This window comes from Festucalex cinctus, chromosome 8, assembly GCF_051991245.1.
Source record: "Festucalex cinctus isolate MCC-2025b chromosome 8, RoL_Fcin_1.0, whole genome shotgun sequence".
In the NCBI taxonomy this organism is placed as follows: domain Eukaryota; kingdom Metazoa; phylum Chordata; class Actinopteri; order Syngnathiformes; family Syngnathidae; genus Festucalex; species Festucalex cinctus.
The window spans coordinates 23,535,092-23,556,314 of NC_135418.1; the positions used below are offsets into that span (position 1 = coordinate 23,535,092).

At 38.4% G+C, this 21,223-nt stretch overlaps 1 long non-coding RNA gene across 3 annotated transcripts in view; it reads right to left on the minus strand.

Moving 5' to 3' along the window:
* LOC144023337 (uncharacterized) overlaps positions 1-21,023 on the minus strand; it is an 83,710-nt gene extending 62,687 nt beyond the window's left edge. For all 3 annotated transcript variants that reach the window (XR_013284531.1, XR_013284532.1, XR_013284530.1), the window contains exons 1-4: positions 20,875-21,023; positions 17,501-17,607; positions 17,213-17,325; positions 14,593-14,753 (exon numbers count right to left, since the gene is read on the minus strand). This is a non-coding gene — a long non-coding RNA (uncharacterized LOC144023337). The remainder of the gene's footprint in view (positions 1-14,592; positions 14,754-17,212; positions 17,326-17,500; positions 17,608-20,874) is intronic.
* Positions 21,024-21,223: the final 200 nt, after the last annotated feature.

Consider the following 21,223-nt stretch of genomic DNA (forward strand, 5'->3'; position numbering starts at 1 on the left):
TTGACTTAACACTTGCAATCTGTTATGCGTTCACAGCAACAACTTCACAAAAACTAGACTAAGTGTAATTTCTGGAGAAATTGTGTGGGAATGCTGAAAGCTGAATTCTAAGATTTTAATGCATGTGGAATACTTATAAAGTAAATTGAGAGATAAATTATGAAATTATGACCTCCTGGTTACTGGACAATGCACTTTACCAACTATGCCACCGAGCAATATCAGACACTTGGTAATGATAAGTTATATGTATGGAAGTGGGCGTGGAAAGTGATACTTATAAAACTTCACTGTCTTCCCATTGAAAATGAATGGGGGAAAAGTTGATATTTAACGTGAAATTGTGAGAATACTGTAAGTAATGTGGAATCAGACGATATATACCCCAGCAGGCGTGAATTTTTGAAGCAAGTTGAAATTTGAACAGTGTAAATGCTTCAGCATTCCCACAATTAAGTAAAGGCCTTACCCAGGGGTAAAATTGAGCTGATCCACTGATAGAAACTGAGCTTCCCCTGGCTGCACTTCCTGATTTTAACCACACGGTGGCGGTCTTGAACTACAAATGCAATTGTAGCCATTTTCAACAAAATATCTTATATTTCAATATCTAAACACTGAAGACTCATTCAAGAAATAGTCTGATTTAAAAATTAATATTCAATATCAATGTGACCCACACCTCAGCATGTACTCAGGGTCAAATTTTTGGGAGGGGCATGGTTTACATTTTTTAAAGGGTTAATTTGACCCTCAGCATAATACAGTCGTTACACATGTGGGAATGATTAAATTGCTACAAATTTGTATTTCGTCAGCTGTTAGTATGCATGTGATAGTTTTTTTTTGTTTTTTGTTTTTTTTCCCTAACGTGTCAATTGGAACAACATGGAAAGCTACTTTGCCAACAAATTTGTATTTCATCCAGTTCACCCACCTTCAAGATTTGATAGGCGACCTGGGCAGATGTAATGAATGTATTGTATCTAGACTGCGTGTTTTTGTATCTGTACGTGTGTGTGCATGTAAATAATTTATTGAGGGAAAAGTTATAAGGCGAAGTAAGTGAAGGTTGTGTGTACGTATGTGTGTGCGCAAACATCAACTCGGGTTCCTGGGAATGGAAAACCATGGCAGCTGTGTGACACAAATGGATACAAACTCAACACACGCACACACGGGAGAAGAAGAGGAAGTGCAGGCCTCATTAGCCACGAGGAGGACAGGGAGCTGCCATCGCCTCTCCATCCCCTGCATGTCCCCTATGGCGAGGAACAAATTGGTGACAGCGCTCCCGGCCAGGCAGCCAGCTACCTGCCACGTGCGCCCTCCCGCCCGCACGCCGTCCACATCGCTGGACATTTGCATAATATTATGTATGTAATAGCAACAAAAAAAAAAAAAAACACACGGCAAAGGCTACAACTCATGAGCGTCTCGTGATGATACACAACTCATTGAAGAGACCCTCCCCAGTCTGAAGAGTTCAAGGGGGGCTCAAATGCGTGCTTCTAGACGACAGCATCAGCACCGGCTCACACGCACGCTCAGTGAATGTATTATGAGTGCTGCAAAGTCCTGATACTACTTCAATTTATGGAAAACGTGAGTGGTTTTTCATCCTTATATTTGACACTTTTTTTTTTTGCAATTGGTCATTAATTTCTTAGGTAAGTGTGACTGGATGAAATCCACACCCTGCACTTAAAAAAAACAAGTTTCAGTAGCAGTTATTAAACCAACCATTCAACATTCGCCATTCGTGGATTTTTGAGAGAGAAGCAATCTTTACGTTATTCACTGAAAATCTCAGAGCTCTTGAGTACAGTTTTGGATCTAAAATTATTAGTAGTGTTTAAATGTTAAAAGTTTGTTCAATTGTCAAATGTTCTTTATTTATTTATTTATTTAAAGCTGTACTTTGTATCAATTTGTCCAAAAATATCTTCAATAGCATTTTATTTGACCATTTATTATTTTTTAATTCGCCACCTTAGCTGTTCATAATGGGAACTCCTGCAAGCCTCTGGCCAATAGTTTTCAGACAAGATTCGGGTTTGAATTTCCCACCATTTGTCTGTAGATGTGATGTCATGTGTACATTGTGTATGTGAAGGGAAAATGCAGTTTCATATTTCGGCCACAGGTGGCAGCAGAGATTCAAAATTCAGTAGTAGTAGCTTGAATCCAAATTATTCTAATTAGTAACCCCTTGACTATTGTAATTGTTTGAATATAAATTAAAATAATTTAAAGTTATTTAGGTGTGAGCTATATTACACTGTTTTTTTTTTTAACTGATGTTTTTGCCATCGTATGGTTCCAGTACCTGTATCAATGTATCATTATGTTCACGTTTCTATCGTTAGTGGAAAAAAAAAAAATAGCCTCAGAAGTCAGCAAAGGATTCAGCCTTCACGGCAACTCTTGACTGCTCACTTTTACGATTTAACCCTCTTCTCTTTTTTTTTTTTTTGTCCCCTCTTCCAGCTCCCACACTCGCTGTTTTTCCCTCTCTTTGCTCTCCTCCAGAGTTAAGTTTAGCAGGTGCGCTTGGCGGTGGTGTCGGCGTCATCCTCGGAGCACCTGTCAGCTGTCTGCCTTCATCACGACTGGCGCGCCGCTACGGGGGCCGCCAGGAAAGTAAACCTGCAGACGCACCCCCCCACACTATCAACAGCTGCATCTTATTATTTGAAACACACCGATGCCAATCAACTTCCGCCCGAGACGATTTATTTATTCTGCCTGTCGCCTTCCTCCTCCTCCTCGTCACTCCTCGGGATTCGGATGCTCACCTGGTAAACGTGCGCAATTAGAATGGAGGAAGGAGGATGGGAAATAAATGGGTTTTGTTCTCTGTTACTTTGAATGAGTTGCATTTAGCTTATTATTGTAATGCACAATAAAGTACAGACAGACACATACACAATGTGTGCTAATACTGGTATGAGTGCATCCGTACAACACATAAAAAAAATATTCAAACATGGATTTCCTGTCTTTGAGGAACTGGTCCACTATTCACAATTAAACATCAGTGAGTTTGCCTAATTATGTTTGCTTACCCCCCCCCACTTTCAACTTTTCCCGGAGGAAGTCACCTATTTACACTTTCCAATGAATCAATATAATTTCCAGTTAAATTCAACTAAACTATACTTAAAGTCAACCGTATACATTTCTTGACAGTAATATGTTGTATGTGAACTCGCTAGTCTAGGGTTAATATTCCATTTGTGGAATAAGCGTTATGAAGCAAAATCCAGCCTTTTTTATCCATCTCAGGGGGCGGCCATTTTGTCACTTGCTGTCGACTGAAGATGACATCAATGTTGCTCAGGTCTCAGGTAACAACCAATCACAGCTCACCTGTTTTCTGAAGCTGAGCTGTGATTGGTTGTTACCTGAGACCTGAGCAACACTGAATTAACAATATTAACCAGAATACCATATTTAGACCAGTGGGACTGCATAAAACATATTTTTTTTGCTGGTTAACTTCCTCTTTAAAAAGTGATTCATTTGCGTATCACTACAATCTTTGACAATCACTGTTGTATGATTGCAAACCAAAATAGCAACATGGCCACACCAACGTCACTGAGAACGCGTCTCATAAATCCTCCCTAAAATGATTTCCGCTTAAACAAATTTCAAAGATTGTCCGTACGATGGCAGATGCCCGCGGATCAAACCGAAGTCGGCCGGGGTGATGACCGCGGGGGCAACGAGCTAGCACAGGTCCCAGATCATAACAACCGTCGCGCCACCGCTAACACGAAGCAAACAGACAGACAATTTCTTTCAATTAGCCCCAAGCGGCCGCTCCAATACATTTTCGTTTGCTCGTCGAGACGAACGGGCCCTGTTGCATGTCCTGGCCAAAATGAAGACTAATAGGCTATTGTGCAGCTGCTGAGTGTTTAAATTTCACGTCATACCACCAACCCCCTGTTATCGCACCCCCCACCCCCCTCTACTTCCCCACCACAAGCAGACTGCTGACCAGGCGCAGAAGCGACGTTCAATACATTTATTCACGACTTGGTTTCATTTTGTTTGGAGCGTTATTGGTGAGAAACCGCATCTATTCATCACAGCTCGACAACAGCTGCGAACGTAATCATCGCTCATTCGGTGGAGTCGGCCGAGGGCCTTCGAGCAGCCTGCTGATCCCACTCGAGGACACGCCACCTCTTAACGGAAATTTCTCTCAGCCGTAATTAAAACGCGTCATTCTGAGCCTCTCCAGAAGGGTTCATTGCGGAGTTAGAGCAATAGTTTTGGTTAACAAAAAAATAATAATAAAATGTACCTTTAAAATGTTTCTCATTGAGCGACAACGTATGGCGTGCTTTCTTTAATCAGGCACACTGAACAGTTACATTTTTAAGACAATATAAGGAAGATGTCAGCAAACTTTGCTGTCAAAAGAGCAGACCAAATAAATAAAAAATAAAAAAATCAGTCGAGAGACGCAAAACATTTGGACATTTTATGGCTATTTTTGACATTTAAAGCCTTCTTTGCGATCAATTTTCTGACATTTTTGGCAATTTTGTTGTAATTTCATGGATTTCTTGTTTTTTGGGGGGCACTTTATAGTTATTTTTTTAATGTTATCTTTTCTGCCTTTTTTTTTCCATTAAATTCTCTGACATTTTTGACAATTTCGTGGACATTTGGTAATTTTATGCTTTTCCTCTTCCTTTTTGGATATTTTATGGTTACTTTTTGGACATTTTTATCTTTTTTTTTTGTTTTTTTTAAAACTTTTTAATCTACATTTCGTCACTTTTTTGACAGCTTAAAAATTTGGACTCCAATGTTTTTGAATAATAAATTATTCTTTTTTTTATTTAATCGCGGTTTCATTTAATGGGATACTTGACTCATTGAGCCATTTTCAGCAGTAAAACATTAATATTTTGTCTATAATTAATGCGGTAACTTCATAATTTTTCAATTGGTACCTTTTGAAAAAAAAAAATTCTACTTGCTGTCGACTGATAATGACATCACCTGTGCTGAGGAAGTAGGTAGCGACCAATCATGGCTCAGTTTACTGACCACACGCAGAAAAAAAGTGAGCCATGATTGGCCATTACTTACTTCCTCAGCACCAGTGATGTCATCATCAGTCAACAGCAAGTAGTAAAATTACTTTTCAAAGATATTAATTATACATGAAAAATAATGCCGTTATCAGATTCATTCTGGACAAAATATTAACTTTTCACTGCTGAAAATGGTTCAAAGAGTCAAGTATCCCTTTAAAGAAAATTTATCTGAAAAATAACTAAGTAAAAAATAATGATAATAATAATAAAAATTACGACTATTTTATTTTTATTTTTTTTTAGAGATCCACAGGGAGACACTGGAGAGGGACTAAAGAGCCATATATGGCTCCACAGCCGCAGGTTGCAGACCCCTAATATAGGGTGTCCCGAAAGCCACTATACTATTCTTTTTTTCTATTTTGTTTTGGTATCATTCAGACAGACTTGAGGCCATTAGCGTCTGCTCAGTAGTAAATCTTTTTTTTTTTGCAGAGCATAAAGAATATGTCTTAATGTGCGACCAAATTCACCAAAATCACATTGCACTACCTGCACCAATACTTAGACATGGATCCAGCAGAAGTTTAGTCTAGCTTCAGCCACCGAATTGCCCAGTGTGCCAGGGGGTGTGTCAAAGAAAACAGACCGGAATGTTCAACATGGCACAGAGAGGTCCGCCAAATTGCCAATCACGCTCAACAAGACTGGTACAAAAATCAAGATGCACCAGTTTTTACACTTGCGCTCTAAATTCCCCCCCCTCTAAAAACGATCAAGTAGGCACCCTGCAGGTATTCATGCCAGAAACAAACGGTGAGACTGCCGGCCTGTCAAACAGGCAATCAAAGTGGGGAGGGGAGCGTGACAAAAAAAAACAGCCCTCTCCTTTCATAAACGATATTAATAAACCAACGGAAGAAGCCTGTGTAATCCATTGTAATGATTTCATTAAATGCCCTCATCACACCTGCAGATAAATCCATTTGGGTTGTGGCAGTAAAATGAGGTTTTTATCACAAGAGAAAAGGCTATTATTCAGATAGGACGTCATCTGTCGTGGGATGATATTAAGCAATCCGGCAGGATTTATGACACACGAATCCATCCACGCCACTCACAAAACCCGCATGCTTTAAAAAAAAAAAAAAGAAGTTATCATTTTGTACAAAAAAAGGATGTTTTTTTAAATGAGGATGCTGAGATGGCAGAAAATGGTCAGATTCTGCTTTCACTTTTTCAGGTGCCAAACATGCTGCTGCTGAACTTGTTAACAAACTCAGCATTTTTTTTTTAAATGGTGTTGTCCACAAAACAGTAGGTGAAAAACTGCTTGATATGTGATACAGACTCAACATATGGTATGAGGACAGCTCATCCCCCCACTGATGTGACATTATTAGCATATGGCCAAGTTTTAAAGTTAAATGAAATTAGAGTCATTTTATTGCTGTTACCAAGAAAATTGCAACTTTTAATGAGTGCCTCCTTTAACCTTGCTGTTAAGCTGTATGTCAAATTGAGCCATTTCAGAGTTACAAAACAATAGTTCTAAATGTTCGGGTGTTACATAAAGCACACATGATATGCAAATTGGTGACTATTTCCCTGAATAGCTGACAACAAGTTTCACAGGGGGGGAAAAAAAAACATGCATTTGTGAATATTGAACCTACAATAGCCAGGGGTTCAGTTCGCTGCATGGAGGGACTATTATAATCCTACTGCATGTGCTTCTGCATGAACAACGTGACAAAAACTTATGACTAGAAATGGCGAAAAACTCATCTTGAGCGCTGCCACGCATCTGTCAGCAGCCCGTGTGGAAGTTTTCGACAAAACTCGTATTACTGTGCTGGCAAAGAAAACGTGACAAAGGAAGAGTGATGGTCGGGAAACTGTTTGCCGTCTGGAGGAATTGGAAGGCATTGGTGTCACAGTCTTTTAAAAAATGCATCAAGGAGGAACTCACAGGATGACAGAGTCATGACCGGCGTCATCCCAAGCTTGAAATGTGCTGCTCAATAATGAAAACAAGTCCTGCTGGACCACAGTAGCAAAAAAGAAATTAAATAAATTTTCTCAAATTCTGTTCATGATGTTAAGAAGACAAAAGTACAGCAATAGCATGACCTAAAAGCAGTATAAATTGATGTTCTAATGAACCGTTAACTCCAGCTTTATTATACAGTGGTTCACTTCTATTTATGGCAATTTAAAATCGAAAATATCACTTCAAGTTTAATGATGGAGACACATTCATTTACATTGTTTTCAATGGGGGGGAAACGGTTTTCAAATGAAAAGCTCATCAACAACTTATGCGCATCCGTTGACTCTCCATAAGTTCCACTATTAACCCAGGCTAAACTTAGCTCATACCCGACTTACTGTACAAAGCTTGTCTCACAGTTGTTGACTGTTTACACTGCTATGAGGCGTACCCCAAATGAGAAGTAAAAACAAAAACAGAAAGCTGAATTGTGTCGCTTACACCATGCAGCGCAAATCCCGCCTTTGTGTGTGTGCGCGCGCGTGCCTTTTGCCCATTGGGCACAGGGACCATTTGTTAGCTGTGGTGATTGTTATTTTTCGCGCCTCTTGAGAAACTCAGAAACAGATTGTGTTGGGTTTTTTTTCCGTGCTTACCCTCGCACACGGATGTTAGCTGAGGAGCCTTCTGCTTGAAAGAGGGCTCCTCTCCTCCGCCTTCTGCTCATCCAAAGCACAAATAACACAGCTCGCTGTCTAGCGTCAACTTTCTTAGACGTGGCGCACTCTTTTGAACCCCAGATGGAGACAACCCTGTGGTTGTGTGAGTGAGTGAGTGTGTGTGCGTGTGAGAAATAGCTGTAATGCAATCATCTATTATTTGGAGGCAGTCACATGTTGGGGTCAACACATATGTTGGTAAAGCAAGAGTAGAATTCGGATGAGGCTACCGTGTTTCCTGACATTTCACAACGCGATGGGGTTTATGTCTAGGGATGTAACGATATCCAAACATCACGATACGATATTATTACGATATGAAGGTCCCAATACTATAATTATCACGATATTGTTGGCGATATTTAAAAAAAAGATCACAATATTGTAAAAAAAAAAAAAAAAAAAAAAGAAGAAAAAAAAAAAGAGAGAGCTCATACTAAAAAAAAAAACAATATTGTGCTTTTGTACATAACAGCAATGCATATAAACCACCTACAATCGCTAATAACAATATTGAGGCACTTGGTAATACAAGCACACATTGATCGCGTCACAAGCAAATTAGGTTCCCCTTCATCTGACAATTAGCATAGATTTTAAACATAGAAGGCCAAAACATCACTAATGAAAATTAAATTGCACAAATAAACTAGCCACTAGAGGGTGCTAGAACTGCACAAATGGAAATCAACCTGACTTTTCTAACAGATGTGTTCCTTTTAAATATTGTGAACATGATGACGATGATATTGTGGCAGTTTTAATATCACGATATCACGATATTGCCCTTATCGTGACGTCCCTATTTATGTCACAGACGTGCTATTACGGCATCTTGGAACGGTTTTAAATTCTAAATGAAATTCGAAATGTTGCAGGTTTGACCTTGGAGGTCTTTGCTGTAACACTGTCGTTGTTTACGTAGCAAAACTCTTTAAGGGATTTTTGCCAGCGCGAGCGTTCCGGCTCATTTCACTAAACTGTGCAAACACATTCTTAATTGCTCATTTCGACCTGATGAATATCACTTGCTCATGAGTAAATGGGACTAATGGAGGTCCCAAAGTTGATTAATAGGGCCTACCCTTGTTCTGCATTCTTGAGCAAATGAATTCATAAGAAATACATTCATCCATTAATATTCTATACTGCTTATCCTCATCACATAAATAAGCAGTGGCAATTATTAATAAAGCAAACATCGTGAGTGGCAAATTCCCATGGAAAAGTACGTGATCGACATATGTTGATCAGTGCCTTTCATTGTTGATCACAAAAAGTGATCACCCACAGTTTGTACTTTAGTGTTGTGTCCTTTGCATCTCTGCTTAACACTGCACATGGCAGACCAAAACATGTGCATTTTCTGTCAATTTGAAATAATGTCCACTTCTGTATAATAAAGGGATGGAAATTTGAATAGAATGTTATTTTTTTTTTTAAATGTGATTAATCAATCGAAAAATAACTGACAGATTAATCAATTATTAACAACTCATACACTGCCGCTATATAAGTCTGAGCTGGTAATGAATGAGTGTTAAAATAATAGTTAGTGAGCACCTCTAAAACTGAAATATGTGAAGCTAATCCATGTGATCGGTATTGGAATTGGCAGCATAAAACAACTACATTATGATAAGAGAATTTGTGCAAATGAATTATTTCAGTTGTTTGTACTAAAGTAGCCCTTAGAAGTAGCTCTCAGTTTAAAAAAAAAGATTGGTGACTCCTGCCTTATAAGCTAAAGCACTTTTTGTTTGAACCCACCATTACATTTACTTCAAGTTCAATTGAGCTATTTATGGGTGAAAAACGAGCAATACTAAAGTTGAGAGAAGGCGGAAAGTCAATCAGCCATTGCACAAACATTGGTCATATCTAGTACACCCATAAAATGTCTTGAAGAAGAGAGAAAACACTCATTGAGAGATCCATACAGAGTTTAGCGATGAGATAACAGGTGAAAGATTGCAGACTGTTCAAGTCAGTCTGCAGACATAAAGCCTATAGAGCATCCATTTTACTTATTAATAGTGTCTGATATGAGTAACAAAACAAGAATGCGAAGATTTGGTGACGATAACAAGTCACAGTCTGAAATAAAAAGTATTTTTAGCCAAATTGCAGCTGATCCAGCTGAAATAACTGGAAATGAAAACAGAACTTTCCGCTTGCAACAAAAATAAAAGGAATGCCTCAACTTACATTGGGTGGCTTAGACTTCAACATACTGGCCTGTTTAATGTTGCAACTTGCAACCTTATCCACTTAAAGCAAGATCAATGGCAAGTAAGGAATAGTAATGACCACCCTGTTTTCCCCCTAGTACAGCATTTTCATGCTAATCACATTAGGACACAGTTTGCAGTTAAGTGAACCTCTCAGGTCTTGACAGATCGATCGGGACGATCATGACCGGGCGCAAAAGGTCTCGACCCGAGAGAGCTCTGCAAAGACAGCACTCTTTAACTGCCCGCTGAGGGAAGCTTTCAAATTGTCGATTGTTATCTGTAGGAAACAATGGCGAGTCATTTTTGAAGGGACGAGGCACAACGGAACAATCCAGCGGCACAAGGGACTACTGATAGAACAGGTAGCAGGAAATCTGCTGGAATAATTGTCATGGCAGACACGGTCCCCACATAACGTAAAATCATCTTTATTGCTACACCAGGAGCTTGTTAGGTCTCCACACTTTGGAGAGTTTACAGGCTCTGACAGGTACACTTCTGTCTTGGTTAGCAAAGCAGAGTTCAAAACTGCTCAGGAACTATTTGACCTCTGTTTGGAAATCAAATGGCCAGATATTTTACAGTTACTAACTACCCATAAAATAAAGCATGGCACACCGTTGATTACACTGTTGCCCACTATTTGGGGAACCACAGTATTAAATATATTAATATTAAAAAGAGCACATTTTACATATGTGACGAGATAGCGTACTAGATTTTAGAGTGGTGCATCTATATTGTCATGACTGGGTCATGCCAGGGTTAAGTTTGGGTCATGACCGTGAGGTCAAGTGTCTGTTTTGATGTAACCATTACCTGGTTTCAACTGGAAAAATGCTATGTGATGTCAGGAGCTATGTGATGTCAAGACTCTTTAATCTCTTTACTTGATCAACAACCAATCAGATAATTCCATGTCAGTCCTGTTACCCGCATGTCAATTCACTGTCTATTTAAGACAAACCGAGAAGTGTGTGTTTGTCAGATTATTACCTCGGTTCCACTGTGCATCTCCACAGCCCAAGGGGGCTTGGCGCCTCGTGATTCTCGATGCATTCTCATTGTTTGCCGTCTAGTCAAGTTTGTTCTTCGCCTCTCGATGTTATGCGAATAAAGAGTTAAATCTTATTTGTGTCTGCGCTTTTGGGATCCAACCTCAGAACGTAACAAATATAACCCTGAGCCTATCGTTTATTGGGCTAGCTCTGTTGCTAACTTGCTCCAATATTGTAGCAAATGAGACGACAACAACGGTCGCATTTCTATTAAATTGGTCTCGTTCTCTCAGCATGACTAATCAGTCTACACTCAATTCAACTGTATACATTTAGCAGCTAGATTAAGCATATGTTATTTTGTCATGTCTGGAGCGTGGTGCACGGTTGATTAAATGCTAAAAATGTTTTTTGTTACATTCTTCTCTTGCGAGGTGAGTTAAGTAAACAGACTTTGCTAGCATGTATTTATTTTTTGTCGTCTCTATTCCAAGCCTTATCAAACAAGGCTTGTTATCAGTAGGTGCTCACATAATGAACAACAAGGTAAACGACAGCACAGATGTTTAGAGAAAGTTAGAAGCGCCGACGTCGCTCAAGTTCAACCTGTCGATGCGCAGCTCCTCTAGACTTGCGTGGGTTGACAACAGATGCCGGCTACCCATGCGACAGTCTGCAGAGCATACTGTATCAGAAAGGTACATTAAATACGGGCTGTGACAACCACGTGTGTCCAATTACCAATTTTCTTAAGAGGGAAGCAAGAAAAAAAACATTTCACAGAGTTTAAAAACATCTGTTACTCGACAGATTTATATCTAGAAAAACAAGTCAGAGCAATGTGAACAGAGCGCAGATAGTTTTCAAAATGCACCGTCAGTGTTGCCAACTTTGCGATTTATATTGAGCAAGGAACAAATTCATAAATTCAGTTCATATTTTTTTCTTTCGAGAGACGTATGATTGTATGTTGATTTAACACTGAGTTAATTGTCAGTAATTAAAAAAATCCAAATAAAATGAGGGGCTCTAGCAGAGTGCTAGCCTGGGTTAGCATGTAGCAACTAATCTAAAAAAAAAAAAAACTCCACATTTTGATGTAATTTTGTTGCCAGGACGCAAGAGTAGAAACTTCCAGCACCCCCAAAGCAAAGGAGCACTTAACATATTACCGTAATTTCCGGACGATAGAGCACACCTGATTATAAGCCGCACCCAGGACATTTCTAAAGGAAAAAGCATTTTGTACATACATAAGCCGCACCTGACTATAAGCTGCATGTACCCACATTGAAACATCAAATATTTACGTAGAAAGATGGTACACAGAAAGAGGTTTCATAATGAATATGAATGTTTTGAGTTATGAGTGTGGTCAAGGAAGAATAAACTCATAAGTCAATGCACCACTGTATTCAAAATCTTTGCACGGATGTGGAGGGCACCAACAAACTTTTTGTTGTTTTACCTTGCTGCACATCGTTCACAACGTAATGACTCCATCTTAAACATCGCTTCATCCGATAGAGCGATCGTTACGCCGATTCAGAAGTTATGAGCGCGTTCCTTTTGAAAAATATTGCAACCGTTGCGCTACATCTTCATCTTTTGTTGTCATTTTTATGAAATACGTCGCTTAAAAACTGGTTTTTAAAAAATACGTGACGTTATGACAATATTAAAGAGTGGCGATGAAGAATCGATGCCGAGGCGATTCCGCCAGGTTGAAATATTCACAATTGCAATATCACATGACCTCCACACACACCAGGTGTGTTAAAATATTCACGTGTGTGTGTGTGTTTTAGCATGCAGACCGCGTGCACCGTGTATGTATCTGTACGTGACGGTGTCTCTCAGCCTGACAGGTTTATTGTTGAGTTAGAGAGGCATGCACACACACACACACACCCCCACACACACACCCACACGCATACGGCAACGCGTCCTTGCCCGCTCAACCCCGTCTGACAGCGAGCAGCCACACGCATGGCCTGCGCCTCATGCATATGGAGGAGAGGGCAGGAAAAGGGAAAAACAACCATCTGTGTGTGTGCGTGCGTGCACGTTTTGTGTGTGTGTTCTACACTATCTGTCTATGATAAAAATCACCCATCACAGCCTACCACTTAAATATTTGTCAGCGCAACAGCACTATCCGAAGCAGTATTAGGGCCTATGGGAACAAAGTTGGACAACCCCCCTCCCCGCTCCCACAATAGTAAGAAGCAAACGCAGAGTGAGTGATAAGCATTATTGAGCATGCTGTAGTCAACCAGCAATATTAATGAGATGACATCGCGGAGGGTAAAGGAAGGAGTACGGACAGGTATGTTGTATGTTAGGTATTGAAATTCAATTGTTTACATTTAATCGGATTATATTGACTGGAAGACAAAAAAATAAATAAAAAATACAACCATTTTTGTTGACATTGTGTCCTTAAAACAATTATCACTATTCTCAGAAATTTGTTTTTTTTCCCCCCCAAAAAATGTTGTCGTAAGATTACAACTTTTCACTTTAAAACATTTGTGCTATTAAAATACATCCATATATAACATAACTTTATACATATATATATTATTCTTGAATTATTAACATGTACCGGTATTTTTATTACATTTTTTTCTTGACAGAGATACAACAGTGAGCCTTATTTTATTTATCATGAGATTCTAAAAAAAAGAAGAAAAAAAAAAAAAAGATGACTTCAATCTCGTAATATGACGTTTTTCTAATATTTATTAATTAATTTATTTACTTTTTACAAATTTCTGTAATTATTTCTAATGACAATCAATTTTTCTTTCCGTAAAAAATCTATGTAGCAATGTTAATCACTGAAAATCACTGAAAATCCATAATTAGTATAGACTTTTTTTTTTTTTTTTAGCAAAATCAAAATCAATCAATCAATCTAAATCAATAAAAAACGCAAAACAAAACCGCAATTATATTTATAGTGGATGTAGAGCATAACTTGCAAACTGTCATATTTGCGTATTTTTTTCAATATTTTTGTTTTGTTTTGTTTTGTTTTTTCCCCCGATCACCACGTTCTTCGTGGAAAACATATATTGAATGTTTACAAGCGGTTTTTTTTTTTTTTTTAATAATTTTTGGTGTTTAAAAAAAAAAAAAAAAAAAAAAAAGCAAAAAAACACTTCCACCAATGTATTTCTTTGGGCATCAGTTATACACAAATGTTCTGAATTTCGCGGCTTTATTCCACACAAATTGTGGGAATCCAATGTATTATAAGTTATATTCTGATTCAAAAAAATAAATAAATAAAATTCAATTTTTTTCCCCCAAGAACAGTACAATGAAGAATGGGATAAATATCAGTTGGATCCGTTATTAACCAAAACTTTGTGAATAGAGAACTTTAGTCTGGCTATTTTCAGACTCGTGTGAAGGTGAACCAAATTAAAGTTTAACCAGCATCACAGATTGCGGTCAGTATTCGAAGTACAGTACTACAACTGTATTCCTCTAATATCCTCAGTCCCCAAAGATGTAAATGACAAGTTGAAAACTTATCTAGAGACACAATCAATCAGTTCATGCCACTGAATGTACCTTTCGGGGGGATCGGATGAGTCGCTTCCTCATCTGTTCAAACAAAAGTCAGATCCGGCGGAAAGGAATGCAGATTCTGTGGGCAATCATTTGCTGTGCGTCTTCCACAAGGTCACAGCAGGAGAACACTCGTCAAAATATTAAAAGAGTATTTTCGTGACCTGAAAGAAGGACGAAGCGGTACATCTGAGAGTTAGTGGATGTTTTTTTTTTTTTTTTTTTCCTCCCCCACCAAGGAACGGAGCATTTTCTCAGGATTTCAAGGGTGTGTGTTGCGCGCCGACGGAATGAAAGTCGCCGCAGACAAAAAAGGTCGGCATACTGCATGTTTAATTCTCTGCAGAGAGCCAAAGGTCTCGCATAGAAATTCCACTGAAGTCTAAAGGAGGGTTGATTGAGGAAGGGGAAGAGTAGGAGGCGTGATCGTCGGAAGACCAATCAAGCAAAAATACAGGTAAGCGGAAAATAATCCTGGTATATCATTTTCATAGGTGAAAGGCCGCGATGGCATGCTGCATCCGTCCTATGAAGCTCGTCAACCTCCAGTTTGTTTTTTAAAACAAAAAATGTAAATTTAAGTTGTTTTGTGACCAAAACTCAAATCACCTCTCCGTAATGAAATGAATGGAAATGCCATTTATCTGCTCCATTTTTTTTTTTTAACATGAAATGAAATGAAACATGAAAACAGAGTATGAACATAAGGTAAACAATTCAACAGTTAACCATTGAAAATAGAGCATTACAATTACATGTTGTGTATTTGACCAAACCACATGACTCTGCTTTAGTACACTTTGCTAGCTTAATGCGAACACAAATTTCCAAACTAACATCAATGCTGCGGTACTCCTAACCCTATAAACAACTTTTATTTGAACACACGTACATGTAGATAGACAATACAACAGCACTCACAGGCACGTATTCTTTATCCTCTGATAAAAAAAAAAACATTACTTAATCTAGCAGTTTAGTTGCAACCATCTTCAGTTTTATCTGTGTAGTGTGGCTAGGTATCGTAGCGCCCCCTGGTGGGCAAGTAGTGCACAAAGGAGGCCCACTGAATTAAAGCATAAAATCATTGTGCAAAAGCTGCTTTATTTATTGACATTCTATTTAATTGTGATATGCTTTTAAATGTGATAATGCTTTTACAAAGTACAATTCAGTATAGTACTATTTTTATATTTTTGTTGGTGTTTTGGGAGGAGCTGGAATAGTTTAATGGTATTTACGTCCATTGCAATGGGGAAAGATGATTTGAGACATGAGTGTTGAGTTACAATTTGTAAGCATGGTCATAGAGTGAATTAAACTCGGAAGTCAAGGCACCATTGTATCTAATTTAACAAACAAATTACAGTAACTATACATAACCACTATTAGTCTTGTTTGACCATAGAATTCTGCCATGCACTTTTTTCACATATTACAAAAAAAACAAAAAACGACTTTCATTCTTGTAATTATTCCGTTTTTACTGACAGTCGCTTGTAATTTTTTTGCCTGTGGACTGCGTGTTCATGCACGCCTATTTTTGTGTTCTGTGTTCTGCTCGAATAAACATGATTTACACATCTCATCAACAAAGTCGCACATGCGGAGATATGAAGCAGCACATCAGGAGGACGGAAATAGAACGAGAGAATGAGAGATGAATATTTGTGTGGGTCATAGAGCTTGTTTTTGAGCCTTTTTTATTTATTTATTTATTTTTTTAGAGTGGGAGAGAAATCAATGAAGTGTTTGATCACAATTATTATTTTTCCACTTCAGGAAAAGGAGCTGAAAAATAGCACTTTCGCCAAATATGCCACCTGCTGTGCTGGAGGGTTCACACAGTGGTGATTTTTAGTGTTTCAGTGCTTTTGTCCTAAGTGTCCGTGTGTTGTAACATGTCACTCAGTATCAATGGACGCCAGGCAACAAAATAGCCTAAAATCCGTCTCTAATGACTCACAAACAGTCTCAATGTCAGATTCTCGGCCTCTCCTAATCCTGTCCTTAATGGACAATCTACGACGTGGCCATTCGTGTGGGGGTGTGCGTGTGTGTGTGTTTGCACTCCCATTAAAAAGCAATATGCTTGCAGCAAGCGATGGTGACCTGCCCAGTGGGTATTGTCTATTGCCAGTTGCTGATATTTGTGTTGGTGTGTGTGTACAAAAGCTGCTGACAGGTAATCGGCACCACAGCGGGGCGCAATCACAAGGTCGCACACCCGCGGCGTGAACAGCTTCATTCACTAAGTGGTGATTGTGTTGGTAAAGGGCAAAACCTACAGGGCAAGCGGGCCAACACACGTGCCAACAACTTGCCATCAAACAGTTAGGATACATACTTTTTAATCGGGTTAAGTTGGGGACTTTACATTGATCAAGTAAACAGTACGCATGTTTGCTAGTTACTACTTTTTTTTTTTCAGAGTATGAGTACTGAACTCTTGAGTACTCACAGTTACCGATATCAAGTACCAATACCATTAGTACTTTGGGTACATCAATTGTTCCACAAAAAACTATGATACATAATTTTAAAGAAGGACCTATATAGCCCAATATAGCATTTTTCTTTAAAATTGCATGAAATTAATGCCAATTTTATATCCAATTCTTACCTTACGTCTTTTTTTTTGGGGGGGGGGGGGGGGGGTATTCTTGCAATCAAGCGATTTTGCGACCTGTTTGCTGCCGCTGGACTATGACGCCTGCCGCATACTGGTACTACCTGCTAAGGAAAAAAAAAAAAAAAAAAAAAGTCATTTGAGATGGTTTGCTCAACATACACTGTGTGTGTTTGTACTTAAATTTTAAGTAGTGTTTAGCCTCACAAGGCCTTGAGACAAATACCGACCAAGATGAATACAATGTTGAATATTTTGTGCCTTGTAAAAATAAAAACTCACCGTGTGTGCGACTTGAACTATGCGCTGCAATCAGAAACCGAGGGGGCCAATCAAAATGCATTCCATGTAACTGGTCCATAACACCAGAAAGGTTCGAGACCGCTGCACTGTAATAAAAAAAACATACTAATTATGTCATTGACTAAACGTCAACTCAACATTATCATCATCAACAAAAAAAAACGATTAGTCGTGCAACCTCAAGTGAGTCTCGTTTCGGGTGTTAAACTTCAAGTTGACAGTTTGCAAACTGGCAAATTCGTTTGTCGACTTGAACCCACCCCATCAAGCGTCGGGTCCGTACACACGGAGGTGAGGACAAAGATGACCGGCGTGAAAGGGGCTTCAGCTCCACGCACGTCTTCCTACTTGTCAGCAGGAAAATGAGTGACTCTTCCTCAAAGATATTTTTAGACAAGGATTAATTTCATTGGGTGAGATAAGACGCCGGTAGTAGGACGGCTAAATAAGTAAATAGGACATGGTGCGAAAAACAGGAGGCGGCGGCGGCGGCGGTGGCGGGCTAGTTTGGCCCCGGGCTCATCCATTGATGCAGCGGAGATAGAGACGCCTTTCATCGTTCCCTCTCAAGAGCGAGCAAGCACATCAAATTCCACAACTGTCAGTCGGATACTCCAAGTGGGGGTGACCCCATCTAAGCGGGGCTGCTGTTAGCTTAGATGTGGCTTTTTGAAAAAAAAATTCTCATTTGCACTACGTGATGAACTCAAGACTAGATGGAGCGACGGAAGAAGCATTTACAAAAATAAAAAATAAATAAATCATGGAACTGTAGGTCAAAATGACAAAAAGCTGCAATAATAAAAAAAATAAAAATACTATCTGTAAAACCCCAACTTTTGCTTTTTCCTGCTTCATTGTTGTCTAAGTGTCACAGACATGCAATGGGGGGGTGATATTAATAATTTGCTACCTTCGTACCCCCCCATTTGTACGCATTATAACGTCTTAAGACAAACGTGACAATCAAACAATCCCCCCCAATCCACAAATCAGGAGGGGAAAGAAGAAAAAAAAAAAAAAAAACGACCAATTTTTGCCAATTTTTACTTTGTGGTTAAGTTACACAAATACTTAAAAACGGTTAAAAATGTTCTGCCTGTAATTCACATCTTTATTGTCGTGTTAAGGAACCCAAAATAAAAAAGAAGATGCATCATTCATTATGCATTTTAATTAATCGGTAATCTAAATTGTATTTTCCCAATGTTCGGAATAGGCATTGGCCTAAAAAAAAAAAAAACATATCGGTCAGGCACTACTCACTATTTCTGCCCTGTTGTGTCAAAAGCAATTGCCACATCTGACAAGTATTGCAATGAATTATCTGACTGCATTATGTCAGGTCACTGTGTGAAAGCGGCAGTATCCCGCTATTGCTGGGTTGCGTCTAAAAAGCTGACGAATGGTAGATCTGGTAAAGCAATTTTGCTGGATCTACTACTACTTAACCTGCAATAATGACAGTGTCAAACAAAACAGCAAAACTGAGCCTTATTATCTATTGAAGAATGCAGGTGTACCCTTGTTATCTATTGTCCATATATGCCAACTGATAAACAAGTCAATTGACACTTTTTCTTTGACACATTACAGCTGCACGAGTAAACCTCCTGAGCTGATCAATACAAAAGTACAAAGTTGCTGCAAAGGGGAAAAACAGTCCACTAAAAATACATCAAGATGCCAGGTAGCAACCTGCCGATATAAATTCCTGAATATCCCCGTGGCATCTTTATGTCATTGTATGAGAATAGCTTGCACTTCGCAAAAAAGCTGAGCCAACAATTATGCTGCATTGGCAAATTCAGTTTCCACTCTCAGCTGAAAAAAAAAAAGAGAAGTCTAACAAAAAGCTCAGATAAAGGAAATACATAATACCCAGTTAGTCAGTTCTGGATGAAACTTGTTGGCTCATTCCCGAGTAGTCAGACTCTCTGCCTGCTCATTACAAAACCACCATTGTTATTAGCAGCGGTGGGAATGACAGGATTATTGTACAGACAAGACATGCCGTCAAAGCTCTCACAACTGCTGAAACATGAGCACCATTAGGACACAATTACAACGGGTTAGTGCGGCATGGATGTCTCAATTAAAGTCACACTGCTCTATATTTAACTTTTTTTTTTTTTTTTTACACTCACATCAACTTTAATGATGTCAGGTATTGCCGTGACACACACCCTATTAATTGCTGACACTGTCATTTATCCCCCTGCTCATTAAACAGACATGATTTATAGTCGCACGGGCTACCGTAGTAACGGGATTTTATCATCTCGTCCTTAGAAACAGTGTGTGTATTCTTTCAATAAGAACAGCTTAACATGGCCTTGATATATGTGCAACATTAGGCAGGAGCGTAGCAGATGGCCAATACAATGCACTATTATGACAATTACAGACGCAGAATACTTTTTCACACTGTGTTTTCTTGCTTACGGTCCCATTCTTTTAACACGCAATGTCGCCACCATTTTAATCGCTCCTCTTCATAGTGATGGATATTTCTTTCTCGCTAAAGTGTCACCATTTGTTTCCCGGTATTGTAATGGACTGCTTATAAAGTGGTACACATACTTGGTGGTCTAAGTTACATTTACACGTTTATTTTTACCCCTTTAATTTAGAAAATAAAATAATACTTGAAGTGACAGTCGGTTAATTTATATGTGTCAATCTTAGAAGAGGAATATTATACAATATACATACAAAAATACTGCTCATTAACTGTAATTAAGTCCTGTGAGATCTTAAGTTTTTTTTTTATGTTAGTAGTTTTACAAATTACCAGTCAAACATTTGGAGACAGTTTCTTATTGATGCGTGATTAAATAAATAAATAAATAAATAAAGTGTTGAAACATTTGGCTCTTTATCATGTTACCATAGTTGAGTTTTATTTATGTAGTCCATAAAAACTGAGTCAATTAATACATTAAAAATTACTGCTCATATAGGCTACTACAAATCCTAGTTTGCAGTATTAGAAGCATTTTCATGAATTGTTTATTAAACTAATTTTTAGTGCTAACTAAACATAATTTAAATAACTAAAAAATAAAAATACAGTATCTAAAAAGTACAGTAACTAACAATTAACAATGGGGCAATTTAATGGTATATTTTGTACTTATATAATTTTATTTAAAAATGAAAACAAAACCGTTTTTATTTTGTTACTTTATTTTACTTGTGCTTAATTTTAATCGGACTCGAAAACAGGGATTCCAAAATGAGTATTCGGTTTTGGGAAACTTAATTGAATGCATGAATATACAGACAACAACATTTAGCATTATGCTAATTGTTACGTATGTAGCATTATTTCCGAGTAGCATTTGTTTTACCTGAATTGTCACTTGGCAAAAGTCGATTAGTCCCTGGCCATTAATAAAACCTTGACAAACAAGTTGAATCAAAACTTTGTGACAGCAATTAGCAAACAGAATCACACGACCACCAACCAACTAGCTTACATAACTAGCATCTGGTAGCATCTGGAGCTAACATTTAGCATGTCTACAGACAACACGAGCACAACAAAGGCATAGACTTACCGCATTTTGACTTTTTTTTTTTTTTTTTTTTACTAGCGACGTCGAGTTGTAAGTCTTCCCAAAGTGTACTAATGTTTATTTTAATTTTTGGTACAAATTAAACGTGTACACTAGAATGGCCAAAACCCTCACGTGATCA